This window comes from Sus scrofa, chromosome 13 (assembly GCF_054392235.1).
Source record: "Sus scrofa isolate SSC_HxYL_T2T_F1_AM1 chromosome 13, Sscrofa_HxYL_maternal_Yorkshire_Landrace_v2.0, whole genome shotgun sequence".
Classification (NCBI taxonomy): Eukaryota; Metazoa; Chordata; class Mammalia; order Artiodactyla; family Suidae; genus Sus; species Sus scrofa.
The window spans coordinates 183,668,562-183,685,568 of NC_139395.1; positions in this window are offsets into that span (position 1 = coordinate 183,668,562).

The window sequence follows — 17,007 nt, forward strand, 5'->3', positions numbered from 1 at the left end:
ACATTTCAAACTAAACTAGGTCATTTTGTTTGTTTTTATATAAATTCTTATTTATAAAAGAATCTGTAGGGAAGAAGCATTCACTAAGTTAAAAAAAAAAAAGTTCTTGGAATTCCCATTGTGGTTAAGGGCTAATGAACTTGACTAGGATCCATGAAGATGCTGGTTCCATCCCTGGCCCTGATCCATGGGTTAAGGATCTGGCATTGTTGTGAGCTGCAGTATAGGTCTCAGATATGGCTTGGATCCTGTATTGCTGTGGCTGTGGTATAGACTAGCAACAGCAGCTGTGATTCGACTCCTAGCCTGGGAACTTCCATATGCCAGCAGGTGCAGCCCTAAAAAGCAAAAAGTAAACTAACTAGCTAAATAAATAAAACAAAAGCTCTTTTTTTTAATGCTTCAAAATATACTACAATTATGCCTCACTGCCTTTGAAACATGACTGAAAATCTCAAAAGGAACCAAATACTAATTGGACTTAAAGAAAACTCAAACTCCAACACTATGTAATAGTGCTGCCTGATTACATTATGTTAAAGAGAGGGAAGAATGTGGTCTAAAAGTAGTGTTGGCCTAAGAGAATGTCTTTTCTTCTTAAGTCAGAGAAAAGTTTGAAGAAAATTTTAAGAAGTGTTAAGAAGCTTGTGAAGACAAGGATATCTTGACTTCACTATCTTCACTTTTCATTTGTGTTTTAGAAAGCAAGCAAGGCCCACCATCTGTATAATAATAATTTGTAGTTCCAGGAACAAAAGCCTTATAGGAATAAAATAAAGGAAAAGAAGAAAATTATTCATGATAATAGTGTTAAGAAAATTTACTGTACTATGCTATTGAAATGTGACAATATGGCCAGTAGACTATGTTAATCTCTCCCAACCCCTGTTTTTTAATTTTTGGAGACATCTTTATGTCTCTAAGAGTGACAAATTTAAGAGATGTCTATTTGAATTCTTTAGAACCTTAAAATAGACATAGAATGATGGAAGTGAAAAAGCACTTAATTAGGAGTCAGAATCCCTGGCTTCTTGTCAAGAAAGTTAATGTTCCATAAGCTCTGAGTCATTTGAATAGCTCGATGTTTCTTTAATTACAATAATACCTCTCAAACAGTGAGTTTCCCTTAGGTATTCAGGTTTACCTTAGTATATTCTTTTTTTTAATTTTTTTTTTTATTTTCCCACTGTACAGCAAGGGGTCAGGTTATCCTTACATGTATACATTACAATTACAGTTTTTCCCCCACCCTTTCTTCTGTTGCAACATGAGTATCTAGACATAGTTCTCAATGCTATTCAGCAGGATCTCCTTGTAAATCTATTCTAAGTTGTGTCTGATAAGCCCAAGCTCCAGATCCCTCCCACTCCCTCCCCCTCCCATCAGGCAACTACAAGTCTCTTCTCCAAGTCCATGATTTTCTTTTCTGAGGAGATGTTCATTTATGCTGGATATTAGATTCCAGTTATAAGTGATATCATATGGTATTTGTCTTTGTCTTTCTGGCTCATTTCACTCAGGATGAGATTCTCTAGTTCCATCCATGTTGCTGCAAATGGCATGATGTCATCCTTTTTTATGGCTGAGTAGTATTCCATTGTGTATATATACCACCTCTTCCGAATCCAATCCTCTGTCGATGGACATTTGGATTGTTTCCATGTCCTGGCTATTGTGAATAGTGCTGCAATGAACATGCGGGTGCATGTGTCTCTTTTAAGTAGAGTTTTGTCCGGATAGATGCCCAAGAGTGGGATTGCAGGGTCATATGGAAGTTCTATGTATAGATTTCTAAGGTATCTCCATACTGTTCTCCATAGTGGCTGTACCAGTTTACATTCCCACCAGCAGTGCAGGAGGGTTCCCTTTTCTCCACAGCCCCTCCAGCACTTGTTATTTGTGGATTTATTAATGATGGCCATTCTGACTGGTGTGAGGTGGTATCTCATGGTAGTTTTGATTTGCATTTCTCTTATAATCAGCGATGTTGAGCATTTTTTCATGTGTTTGTTGGCCATCTGTATACCTTCCTTGGAGAAATGTCTATTTAGGTCTTTTGCCCATTTTTCCATTGCTTGATTGGCTTTTTTGCTGTTGGGTACCTTAGTATATTCTGACTTCTCTCTGTATACCTTTCCACAACTATGAAAATATTTATTGGCAAGCAAACAAGTTTATAGGCATGACTCATTAGTTATAATCAAAAAGAAATATAGAACTAGGAATTAGGGAAAAAAGCAGCAAAGCAGCAGAATGAGTAGAATTAGAGGACTTTATAGTGAAGTAATTTTGAAAAAATAAAAGATAATGAAAACATATGAATGTGGGCCTTAAAACTACATTCATATAGCTATTGGTAGAGCCAGACCAAAGTTCTTAAATGCTGGGTGTATGTTGTTATGATGTCACTGATGATGACATATTGAATGGAAATACAGTTTTGACAGTACATATGTAGTGATGTCTATCTGACTGGCTTTGTGAAAGAATGCTTAGAGCATTTGACTTCTGAAGCACTCCAATTATTATTTACCTCCAGAGAGGATGGTTAAATGATGGATTTAGGTAAAAGTCCCAAGTCTTCTATCAGGAAAGCACTGAAAATGTGGACAGGTATTTCTTTATATCTTACTCTTCCAACTTCACTCTCTGACTTTCTCTCATATACACAAATAATTACTTACATACTCCTTAATGTTTCTATTGTCAGCAAAAAGCAAGACATATTATAAATATCTTATGGAAATGGAAAAAAATTAAAGTTTTTTCCAGTAAACATGAATTCCATTATTATAAAGATTTTATTAATTTTCTCATTTATATATAACTCATCTATTCCTCAAAGGGATGGAAGTGGCTAATTTAGGATGTGTCGATTGTTCCATTATTGTGTGCTATAGTCATTTTTTAATTTTCACTGAAGTTTTTAGAAGCATAAGTTTCTAATAGCTTCACTCACTTGTCAGATTCCAAACCTTATTTTTTTTTTAACAAGATCTGAAGTATTTTAATTGCATGAGGATTTTAGAAATGTATCCCAAGTTAGCAATAGGATATTTTATGTGGCAGTGTCTCTCCCAAAGTAGCTAGCAGATCAAAGACTGTGATGTAGTGTCACTTACTAGAATTGAAAATAGAAATTCCAATATAAAAGCTATATTTCTTGAGCAGAAGAAGAATTTATGTTACATGACTCCGAGTTCTTATGCCAGTGTGGAGAGTATTTGGAGCAGATCTCCTTTGCTATCAGTGGGCAGTACAGTACTATGATGAAAAGCACTGGAGAAGGAAGCAAAAGCCAATAAAGCACAATATAGATATAGCAGATAATAGTACCTGGAAAAGGCATGTAATTCTAAAGCTTTCAAATACCTGTTCTTACATAAATTGAGAAGCTGAATATAAAATAGGAAGGAAATAATGACTGTAGGAGTTGGTCATTTTGTTGGTCAATTTGATTGACACTGCTTATAAAATTTGTATTATATCCCTTATTTAGTTTTTTATTGTCTAAGTTACTAAAGGGAGATCATTTGAAAATAGCTTAGGTTGGAGTTCCCATGGTGGCACAGTGGTTAGCGAATCCGACCAGGAACTGTGAGGTTGCAGGTTCGATCCATGGCCTTGCTCAGTGGGTTAAGGATCTGGTATTGCTGTGAGCTGTGGTGTAGGTTGCAGACGCGGCTCAGATCCCAAGTTGCTGCAGCCATTGGTGTAGGCCGGTGGCTACAGCTCCGATTAGACCCCTAGCCTGGGAATCTCCATATGCCGCGGGAGCAGACCTATAAAAGGCAAAAAGGCAAAAAGGCAAAAAGGCAAAAAGGCAAAAAAAAAAAAAAAAAAAAAAAAAAGCTTAAGTTGATAATCCAAGAGTTTTGATGAAAAGTAAAAAATTTTCACTTTTCAAATTCCTAATCAAAAAAGCTGTGACTGTTTTGTAATTTAAAAAAAACACAATGCCATCAAGTGCCCATATTGAGCCTATATACAATTTCCCAATAAGAGGAACCAGGGTTCTTTTGGAGAAAGTCCTGATTTCAGGGCTGGGCAGAACATGTGTAAGATGAAATGGGAACATATCACACCAAAAAGCAAGGGATTGTGACCAAATGATCACATGAAGAGGCTCTCACTGACTAAAAATCAGACAATTAGGTTGTCAAAAAAGATAATAACCACAAAAGATTGTGTCATTTCCCTATGTTTAAATTTGTTGGTTCATAATGATATGGAAATGTTAACTAACAGCTCACTTATTAGACCATGTCAGTAAACTAACCCATTACTTTGAAAATCAGAACAAAGAGAGGAGGATCAAGAATATATGAGTGGCTATTAATATCACAAAAATAGAGAGAATCAGATATTAAGTGTCTCAAGGTAGAAGAAGATAAAACTACCGTGGAAGTAGTCTTATTAAAATGAAGAAAATAAAGACTGAATGCAAATTTGATGCAGTCAACAAAATCCAAACTGTGGGCAATTTCATAGGGTATGACTACTCTTTCTTCAACAAATAAACTTCATGAGGGAGAAAGGAGATGGAGAATATGCCACTAGATTAAGAGAGAATTAATCTCTCCTAATTGGACCTATTAGACTTATACAATTACATGAAATAGTGTAAATAAAGACATCTACCACTGTTCCTGGCACATAGAAAATGGTCTACAGTTACTATTTCTTCATGGAATATATGAAGGTAATATTTTTACCTTTTAGAAGTACTAACTACACAGTGTCAAGTATTTTGAACTAATTGGGTGGAACATACTATTTTGATGGATCTGAGTAGTTTTTGACATTTCTCTAAAATCTGGTTTTAGTTCCTAATACTTCTGGAGTGTCAATAATATTACAGGTAGACACCTTCCTGATAGCAGTGGAGAAGGTCATTTTTTTTTTCTCAGCGATCTGAAAGGAATTTGAGGATGGATAATATCTGACTTTCCCTGACTTGTTTATTATGACATTTACTGAAGAAACTCTCTTTTAGATCCTGGAATTTTCCCAGTGTCACTTTCCATTTTGTTATGATATTTAACTTCCACAAACAACATCTTTCAATATTATCTACTGGTGACAAGCATTATATTTGCCAGAGCTTTGGTATTTGCTTTTCTCTTTTTAACTTGTTCATAATTGATTTCTCTTGAATGTTGGAAGGATTTTTCACTGTAAGTGTTAACATCTATGAAAGTGTTTCCCAAAAGAATAGGGAAAAAGTCTTATGCTAGAGTCACAGTATAATTCAATTAATAGGAAATAAAACTCATGATGACATCCTTAGAATATATATGGTCTTACAGGTAGAATATAATTAGTCAAAATAAGTTAGGGAAGCAGAGACAGACAAATTTTAATTCTGAAAGTGTTATTTTTAGGAAGGCTGGTAGGAAAATTCTTTCAGATGCTTCTTGGCTATCTAACCATTCTAAATGCATATTTGAAACATAGTATAAATGTGTGTGACATATACACATATATAATATATACCACACACAATATACACAAACATAATACATACATAAGTATGAAAGTACACACACACACACACACACACACACGGGTATGAAAAGGTGCTCTGAATGTCGTAGTAGTTGACATTGGCATTTATATTTGCTGGCCACATATTCTCTTCATAATTTGAGGGAATTCCTCCATGTAGCCTTTGGTGGGATGCTGAGCCCCTATAAAAAACAAAGGGGGCAGGGCATTTCCTCTCTCCACCCTCTGATACTGGTTAACTGGATACTTCTCCATGTGATTGCATTTGGAGAGAATAAAATGAAGATGTCAGGATGGCAAATATCGTTCACCGCAGCTACAGTAAAGTCACAAGTACAAGGATAATGGTGGCAAATGTCTATGCTGGTATGGTGTCAGCAGTGAGCAGGGAGGCATGTGTCCAGGGCTCAGGATATGTGCAGTAATGCCTTAACCACACTGTTCTTCTGGTACAACCTTGGCTGAATTCTCTGCTGCCTAGTCTTCTGTGTTAGTCTGGGTTTTCTAGGTGAACAGAACCAATAGGACTTCTATCCTCCAGAACCGTGAGAATAAATATGATTTAAGTACCAGTTTGTGGTACTTTTCTACAGAAGCCCTAGAACACCAGTATGAAGCCTTTATTACTTTCATAATAAAAAATCGTTTATCAGTAATTGTCTGGTTCGCTTTGGAAAAATAGTTCTGAGCCCTATCAGATTCTTTTTTAAGAGCAAATATTTTATAATTACCTTTGTACTATCCTGAAATAAAATTTGTAGGCAGTAAAGCTCACCCACAGAATTTTGTAAAATACCAGTTATTTTTTACCAATACTTTGTGTACCAAAATTACATAAAATAACAATATTATGCCTTGATTGTAATTAAATCAATATAAATATTATTTTATAATACAATAATAAATATTTCAATGTCTAAATGTCTTGGCAAGACTTTAGGAAAAGCTACAGAGAAGTAGTCAAATGTTTACACCATGAGTGAAACATGCAGGTTCAGAAGGCTTTTGTTATTGTTTAACTAATGATTCAAATACCCTGGGCCATATGACAGTTTGTGCTATGATTTTCTGAAATAGTTAACAACTTTTGTTGCTTTCCAATAAGCAAAATACAACGTACTCCTTAATGTGCATGATAATTTCATCGTATACTTTAGGATACCATCATAAGATATCAAAACTCAGGTTAACAATCATCTTCTTCTTGGAATTATTGCCAATATTCAGTCATAATGATTCCTTCCTTGTATTTTCCTACATCTAAACCTGTCCATTTTTATACATGAACATGTATGTATATGTGCAGTCTGAAGCTGGAAGGGCTTTAGTAAAAAGGTACCAAGTGTTTTTTTTCTTCAGTAAAAGTGAGACTATCCCATCGTAGCAAATATGGCTGGCATGTCTTAGATATGGGAGATGTGCAGGATGCAGATCTCTGTCCTGGGGACCCTTCATTTACCTGAATGAGCTTTGTCTGAGCCCACTCAACTATAGGGTCACAGCCAAAGCCCATTTGTAGGAAAAGGCTGTAGAACCTTAAAACTGTAACCACAAAAGTAAAGCAAAACAACATCTGTGTGCTAACCATGGCATTGAACTAGAGAGAAAGTGAGCTGAATGGGGGTTTAGGGTTTCTGAAGGAGAAGATACCTTATATTATCCCCCTTCAGCCCTCCCAAATTTATTTTAAGTGTTTGTGTAGGGCCTAGTGACTTAAGTCATGTCTTAAAAGCTGTGGTACACGGGGCCCCTTCGTGTAGGAAGAGTGCTTTGATATCCAGCAGGATGTTTTTATCACACCTGAATCTGGATAAAGGAACTGAGAAAACCTTGACTCTCAGAGGTCTGGCCCTGATCCCCTTTTCAGGATCACTTTTCATCACAATGAGCCAAATATTCTTGCAGAATTGTCAGTACCATTGTATAATGCTACCTTTCTACCGGGGTCACCATTTTTTTACACTTAAATTATCAAGAGCCTTGATTTGTTTCAGTATCTGTAAACTCTACTTCTCTTCTTTCGTTTTATGCTTATTTCCATTTCCTTAAATTCTTTTGCATAAGGAAGGGCATTTCATTTTGACTTAGTCTATATAATACTCAAACTGGTCTATTCCTCACTTTTTAAGTATTTACATAACTTTGAAATTCTAGCACCTGTGTACCAATGTGTTAAACTTTGAATTAATGGTAATAAAATCTAATATTTATTGAGTACTGGATATGTAGAAGTATTCTGGTTAGGCCTTTATATAAGCCATCTCATTTAATTCTTATCAATGTGGGGAAGATGAAATTTAGTGTTTTAGAACTTGTTCTTAGCAACTATTGGTTGTAGAACTAGGACTGAATTTAGATTGTTCGATTCTGAAGCCCATACTTATAACTGTGCATATTGTTATGTGCTGCTTCCTTGGGCTGAAGGAGTCTCACTAATAGAAAGAGTGAGAATAAAGTTGAAGGATGGTGTTCTAGTCCTAAGCTTGCTGTCAGTTAACTTTGTGTCTTTAGCATCTTCATAAAATTATAGGATTCCACGGTTTTTAAACTATGTTCATGAAAGCCATAGAATTTGGGCATTTCTTTGGGGGAGGGATGACGAATGAAACAGGCTGACAGAGTTGGCCTCCAGGACTTGTAAGATCTTTATAGACTGGGATTTCAAATAAGAGTTGGTTCTATTGCTTAAAGACAGTTCAAATCACTAGATAATCTGCAAAGCCCCATCCTAGTTTAATTTGTGACTTATGATTATAAAGCATTCACATTATGGTCTTACATAAGTAGTGTTAAACTGATATTTTTTCATTTCCTTTAATGGTTTGGCTTCTCTCTTTGAAGCTTCTGATATTATCGACTTCTGAAAGTTAGTCTGACTCATCTTTGGGTGAGTTAAAACATTTTTATATAAGAAGCCTAAGCCTTGACAAGAAAAGCCAAGACACTGACTACATCAGTTCATACATTGAAAGCTGCAATCACATTTTCTTTGTAAATATTTACTAAAAGAGGTTATATAGTAAGGCATTTTGCTTTTATTAACTTTCTGGTTATTGAAAGAACAATTAAAGACTAAGTATCAATTAAAGTTGATTTTGAGTATTATCAGTTTCTCAAGTTTTATTAAAAATATTTTAAAGTGATTTGAGGTTCCAAAACTTTATAACTTTTGACAGATTATGCTTTATTAGATCAATCATTAGACCAATAATATCATATCAATCAAGCAATAACTAAAGCAATAAAAGGAATCAAATGTTACTGATAATGTGATTTTAATGACAGCTAAGACATACATGCATTCATATTTTTTCGGTAGTTTGAACATTTTAACATATTTTGTTTTCTGAGTCACTGAGTTTCCATTTTCTTTGAACACTGAAAATAAATCTGTAGAGCCAGAAATCCAGTTCTGATATTAATTAGGAACACACTTAAACACATTTAAAGAATTCAGCATTGTTTTAGAAGAGACCATTTTCCAGCAAAGAAATTGTTACCACATCCAAACAAAGTTTTCAAAATCATTCAAGTTTTAAACTGTAGCATTTTACAAATCAAATACTTTGTGGGGTTTATATGATTTCTGAATGGATATCTAAGATTTCTGGCTAATAAAACAGAAACAAGAGAGAATGCGTCCTAATCAAATCACAATGACAATTTTATTTTTATAGACTTAGTAACCCACAAAAATTTTAAGGCACTTCATTAATATTTTTTTCTTTAAAAAGAAGAAATTAAGGAAGTAAATTAAAATACAGCAATAAATTTATCTTAGAGAAAACTTTACTAATTGGAAAAGCAAAATGTTTATAAATCTATGCCCTATATTGAAGCAGATATTTAATTTTATCATCAAGATAGAAATGATAATGAGGTAGAATAACTATCATTAGAATAAAATTATAATTCATCATGCCAATAAAAAATAAAATCTGCATGTTAGATCAGTGAGAGTTATTAGTTTCCCCCAAACATTAAAATTTCATTGCTTGATACTTAGCTTAACATTATTAAAAAAGTGAGCGTAGTGAGTAAAGATATTGTCATTTATTTTATTCATGCATTTTTCTTTTTAACATACTTCGTGTCCTGAAATTTTTTTGAATTGTATCATCAGATTTATTTAACTACTTTTAAAAATCACAATATAGTTCATTGCTTTAATATCACCAGAATCTCTTTTTAAATTTTTTTTTTGCTTTTAACCAATGCTAGGAATCATCATTGGAATTGGAAATAATTAGAATTCCTTCATCTGAAACTTAGAGATCTCAGTTTTCAATCAAAAGTAGAGTAGGTGCAAATTTGGTATAAAATGTAAACTTCAAAAAGTAATATAAATTTTAATTAGTGTTAATAGAAGGATTAAGGACAAAAACAAAAAAATTAAAATGGTAATATTAGTTAAACTCTGAGCTTAACCTTTTTTATTCTTTATTTTTTACTGCTAAACTTGAATTGTTTTACCCATTCTGAAACAGTCATTTATTTAAAAAATTACTGAATATCTGTTATGAGCAAGGCATTGTTCTAATTATATTTAAAAGAACTATAGTTTTTTTTACGTTCACCTAAGCTAAGTAAAATTTTATGTTACAAATGAACTTATTTACAAAACAGAAATAGACCCACAGAAATAGAAAACAAATTTATGGTTACCAAAGGGGAAAGAAGAGGAGGGATAAATTAGGAGTTTGGGATTAACATATACACATTCTTATATATTAAATAATCAACAAAGACCTACTGTATAGCACAAGTCAATGCTTTGTAATTAACCATAAGGGAAAAGAATCTGAAAAAGAATACACACACACACATATGTGTCTGAATCATTGTACTGTACAGCTGAAATTAACACATTATAAATCACCTATAGTTCAATAAAAAAAGTAAAATGTCATGCTATTTAACTTCTATTGAGCTATGTCATTTAAATTCTGTCAAACAGTATATCCATTTTGCTTAACATCTTAAAAATAATTATTTATAGAAAAGTTGAGTTTGGAGCAATTTCAAATTTAAATATGGTCAAATATATCAGACTTTATATTCCCACCCTAGTGCTTTACAACCCTCTCTTACAGTGATTTAATATTTTATGATTGTCATCTTCATTATTATTTTTAGTATTTTCCTTTCATCTTGATTTTTTAATCAACTCCCGAAATTCATAATCAGTAGTTTTATCATTATCATTTAAATATTATTGTTATTATTTTTATTGTCAATGTTTATTTATTTGTACATAAATTTTTAGTGTATTTATTTATTTATCATCATTTCTTCCCTTCTGGGAATTTATTCTATGCTGAAATATATACTTTCAATGTTCCTTTAGTAGTGATCAATACACTTAAACTTTGTTAAAAATTACCTTCTTTTCATTATTCTTTAATCATATTTAAGCTGAATATAAACTATTTGACTGAACTATTTTTCCAATACATTTTGAAGGTATTATCTCATTGTCTTACACAAATTATTAATGTTGTCAGTCTTCTGTTTCTATTTTTTTTTCTCCTCAATAGATTGTAAGGTTTTTTCTTTGTCTGTGGTATTCTGCAGTTTATGTGTGGTTCATCTAGTATGGATTTGCTTTTATTTTTCGCTTAGGACTTATTTTTTTTTTAAACTAAATATTTATCTTTTTTCCTAGTCTAGAAAATTATCTATTTTTTCTACATGCTTTTCTTTATTCTTCTTCGAACTTCAATAAAATGTACTTTGGGATTCTCATATCTTCCAAGTGTCTGAATAGCTTTCACATACTCTTTCTTTTTTTCTCTTTTTGCTGCATTCTGGATAATTTTCTCAGCTTTATCATCCATTTCATGAATTCTCTCCCTGATAATATAAAATTTGCTAGTTCATCATAGATATATGACAGGAACTTACTTAATAAGCCGGCTTTTAATATATTAATACAAGTTATTGGTAAAGACATTAATCATGTGGAAGCTCAGAACAAGTCACGTTTTAGTTTTATACTTCTTGAAATTTATCTGTAGTTTATTATAATTTCATTAAAATTTCACCTTTTCTGTACTACTGTCATTCAGCATATTTTTATCTATATGATTGTACCACATATCCAGTCCATATTTGTTACCAAAATAAACCACTATAAATGGTATAATTAATGAAAAAATGCTGCCAAATGCCTTTAAATTCAGATATCTTTTGCACCTCTTTGATCAACAATGAAACTAATCAAAAGAGAAAGTAAAATCTGTCTGATTTATTTGGTTCAATGGATACATGTTAATTTTTACTAATTGCAAACTGTTTTACAAGTTTTTAAGAAACTCCTGTGTTGTGCAAAAGCTTTTCCTTGCTGCACAGTGGGAAAAAAAAATAAATTATAATAATAAAAAAAAGAAAAGTCTCTACAAACAGAAGACAAACTCTAAAAACGTAAAAAAAAAGAAAGTCCTGTGTTTCTTATTCATTTTGAGTTTCTAAAGATTTTTACCCTGTAATTTGCAAAATGTATTTTAAAAATAAAAACATATTTATCAACATCTTCTTTCATCATCATTCTAAATCAGATTCAATTTCATTATCTAATTTCCATATTTTTTTACTATAGGTGTGGTAGTATGCCCAGACCTCAATATGGACGTTTCAGAGATCAAGATAAACAAATTTAATTTCTATTTTCAACCTTTTACCTCTTTAAATGTTTTGATGGAAAGAGAATTGTGTCAATATGAACATGAAATGTGTAAAGACATTGAAGTGCTACTCCTGGTGAGTTACATTAAGATTTGATTACTTGATTCGAAGAATCATATGGGGCCACTTAAGTTAGGGAAGGAAGTTGCATAATCATATTTGGCTTTGAAAATATCATTTAGAATTCCGTGAGGAAAATGGGTGCTAAAGTTCAATTACTAAAGGCAAGAAAAGTGGTTTGATTCAAGTTTTACATAGGAAATAATTATATGGACTTCATGATCAATTAGTTGTGGGACACTGAATGAGTCAAGGCTCATGGCATTGGTAACAGAAGGCTAGGGTCAAGTCTGGACAAGAAACATCCAGACATGAGCAAAAAAAAGTGGTTTGATTCAAGTTTTACATAGGAAATAATTATATGGACTTCATGATCAATTAGTTGTGGGACACTGAATGAGTCAAGGCTCATGGCATTGGTAACAGAAGGCTAGGGTCAAGTCTGGACAAGAAACATCCAGACATGGGCAAAGTAAACATGGGCTGTCAGTGGGATAGCTGAGTGGAGAAGTCTAGTTACAGGTCTGAACTGTAAGACCTTGGCCTACTTGTAATAGAAGTCAGGAAAATATATGGAGACATCCAAAGGAAGGATAAAAATGAGAAGACAGAAAGGGTGCCTGGGGAAACCCAGGATCTAGTGGTACCAAGAAAGTGAAAACTATGTTTCAAGAAAGAGATTGGTTAATACCATCTCAAGATGCTGACGGTAAAGCAAAGATTGAGTGTGGGGAGCCGAGAAGATGCAGGGACTCAAAAAAAGGACCTTGCCAGATGGCAAAAAAAAATCTGAAGGCAGGTTCCTAACCAAGGAGGGGAGCTCACCTGAACGGTACATGCCGAAGGTGGGCTTCTGGTCAGGTTGAAAGCTTGCCTGTAAGGTCCAAGCCAAGGGCAGGCCTCAGGTTACACAGCTCTCATTTTGATGTTGATGGGGAAGAATTGGGGCTTTCCTGGGAAAACAATTTCCATGTTTGCGCTGGAGAACTTGGATTGTTTCTCAGGTGACCTAGTCTTTCCTGTTGTTTTATTTGTTATTCCGTTTTCCTCAGTCTTTCCTGATTATTTACTTATTATTCTTATTTTCTATTCTTATTTTCCTGTGGTGATTTGTGATTTAACAAAGTTACAACAATAGTATAATAAGAATTTCATCCTGAAGGATTTTCCCCTATTTAAATCCAACTTAGTTAAAACATAGCGTTTATCTATTAACTAGTTATATAGTAAACTTTAGAGTTAGGATTTTAATGAGGTTCATAAAAGTTAGACATATATTATCCAAGAAACCTAGCTGTGAGTTTTGTCCTTGATTTTAGAAGCTTTTAAGTGATAGCTAGTTTAGTTAAGTTGGTTTATATTTACTTACACTGTCTCCCTGACATAATACTTTAAAGATAAGCACCAGTCTAAAAACAAGATTTGTGAATGCCAAATTCTTGTGTCTGTAACCTCTTCAAATTGTAAAGACTGGCTGGCCATGGGATGATTTGTGCTGAGTCTCCTCCTTTCCACATGATGTATTGTACCTAATTGCCCTTAAACTGTACTCACTAAGTTTAGTTAAGATAAAGGTCTTAAAACATGATGTTTTGTACCTAATTGCCCCTAAATTGTACCCACTAAGTTTAGTTAAGATAAAGATCTTAAAACATGATGTATAGCTGCTATACCATGTAATAGTTAACCAATGTACTTTTAACACTGTGATGTAATCTGTAGTGAAAAACTGTCTGTATAATCAACCACTTATGCCAATAAAATTTGAGCAGTCCAGCCCCCTGAAAGAAGGGACAAAGAGGCTGTCTCCATATGTACATTGGCCGACGCTGTGACGCTGTGTCCCTCTCCTATCGGGAAAAAGTGTACACTCCCTGGCCGCCAGAGCTAGCCTCCGGCAATTGAGGGATGTAAAAGAGGGTAGCAACAAGGGCATGTTGCGAGAGCATTTTCAGAAAAGAAATGAATAAATAAATTATGATATACACATTAAATAGAATACAATGAGGAGTTCCCGTCGTGGCGCAATGGTTAACAAATCCGACTAGGAACCATGAGGTTGCGGGTTCGGTCCCTGCCCTTGCTCAGTGGGTTAACGATCCGGCGTTGCCGTGAGCTGTGGTGTAGGTTGCAGATGCGGCTCGGATCCCGTGTTGCTGTGGCTCTGGCGTAGGCTGGTGGCTACAGCTCCGATTTGACCCCTAGCCTGGGACCCTCCATATGCTGCGGGAGCGGCCCAAGAAATAGCTAAAAAGACCAAAAAAAAAAAAAAAAAAAAGAATACAATGAAACTTTTGAAATGTATAACCTTCATGTATCAAGTTGGAAACAAAATATTGAAAGAAAAGGTGACTTGTTCAGTAAGGTTTATTCATATGAACTGTGAAATACAAAGTACATAATATCATATGCTGTTATACCCACACACAGACACAGAAACACACACATATATATGAGAAGTTTAAAAAAAGATTGGTAGGTTACATATCGACTTTAAGGTATTAGGTCTTTCTGCAAAGGTAAACAATAGTGGATGGATTAGATGTGACTTTTAACTACATTGGTAAAATTTTACTTCTTTTAAACAAACAAAAAAGATCTAAAGCAAAGAATGACAAAAATATAAGCATATCGGAGTTCCTGTCGTGGCTCAGTGGAAATGCATCTGACTAGCATCCATGAGGACGCAGGTTAGATCCCTGGCCCCGCTCAGTGGGTTAAGGATATGGCATTGCGGTGAGCTCTGGTGTAGGTCGCAGATGTGGCTCAGATCCCTCCTTGCTGTGGTTTGGTGTAGGCTGGCAGCTACAGCTCCTATTGGACCCCTAGCCTTGGAACCTCCATATGCCACAGGGTGCAGCTCTAAAAAGACAAGAGACAAAAATAATAATAATAATAATAATAATAATAATAATAAAGAAGCATAAGTTATACCTTAATGATAAAGGAGTCACTCTTTAAGCTCTTGGTATGTTTGTAATATTTCATAATTTTCTAAAATAATTAGACTTGTGCTGGATTTACCCAAGATGTATAGATAGGAAATGTGGTCAGATTTTACGAGGGGTCAGATTTTCTGGATATTTAAGAAACTCACATTTAATTCAGTGTGAGGGGTAGATCAATAGAAGTGGCAGATAGTTGCAGTTGTTTCAAGTAATAGTTATACTAGCCAAATGAGAAATTAATACTTATTTCAAATATAAGGAGAATATGATTAAACAATTTTCATTCAGCTACAATATATTACTTTTTACCAAAAAAGCTGGCATATGTAGTTATTATCATAATTAATCTCAGCCTATTAAAAATTTCTCAGATTGGAAAATAAGAGACATTGATATTTAATTATGGACTCATGTTCTCCTACCATTAACAGTGCGCATAGTTACCTTTGATATGTCATTTCTTGTTATAAAGACGCTTGATTATTTAAATTGATGTAATATTCAAACAAAGCCTGAGTTTAAAAATAATAAATTTTGGGAGTTCCTGTCGTGGCGTAGAGGTTAACGAATCTGACTAGGAACCATGAGGTTGCGGGTTCGGTCCCTGCCCTTGCTCAGTGGGTTAACAATCCGGCGTTGCCGTGAGCTGTGGTGTAGGTTGCAGATGCGGCTCGGATCCCGCGTTGCTGTGGCTCTGGCGTAGGCTGGTGGCTACAGCTCCGATTCAACCCCTAGCCTGGGAACCTCCATATGCCGCGGGAGCGGCCCAAGAAATAGCAACAACAACAACAACAACAACAACAAAAAAAGACAAAAAAAAATAATAATAAATTTTGACTTAGTAGAGAAATGTAAACTCTTTTAGCATTTCTAATTTTACTTTAAATAGTTAAAAAAAAGTTATGCATTTTTCCAAATAGGTATAACAAATTTTTCTTTAATTATGCATAGTGCATATTTTAATAAACCTTCATTTTCTATTAGATGTTTTTAAACTATGCCTTGTTGCCATTCATGCAGTTTATTAAAAGCTAAAAGGATTGTCAAAAAAATTAAAAAAAAAAATTCTGAATATTTCCCAGGTAGGGAAATCATAATTCTTGGTCACTCTGTCTCAAAAGAAAAATAATAAAATGCACCATAATAAACAAAAAAGAACTGCCCTTGGAGAACTTAACCCTAGACTCTCTAAGAATTACTTGTATCACCATCCATTGACCAAATTTAATAGCCAGATTATGTCACTATAAAACCTGCAAATAATCTATACTGATTTACATCAAGCTTTGACTGCAGTTATAATAGTGATAACAAAATAATAGCGAATCTGAAAATCTCATTCAGAGAACTCAAGTTTCCTGGGTGAGACTATCAGAGTAATTTTAGATATTTTTAAATTTTGAATTCTGATCTCCCAGTATTAGATCCTTACCTGCTTTGAATCCTGGTATACTGTGAAATTTGATATGTTGCAGTGTGAAAACAAAGTCAAGTTTAAGGTCACCATCAGGCATTGTTACTTAGAGAAAATAGTAACAGCTCTTCTGACTGAGGAATGATCAAATGAGGCAAAACATTCTCATAGCTTTTCTGTAAGTTGGAACACAGCTTTATAAAGAATATCTATATTCATCTCAGGCAGACCCCTCAAATTTGAAACCGTTATGTTTTTAATCAACAGTTCCCCATGTGATATTAATCTTTCAAAATCTTAAAACTTGAGGTCATATTTTTCCCATCTGCTGTAAATTGCCAGAGATCACTTACATCTTAGAAATTTCACTCTCCAAAATAAACCCTCATTCTG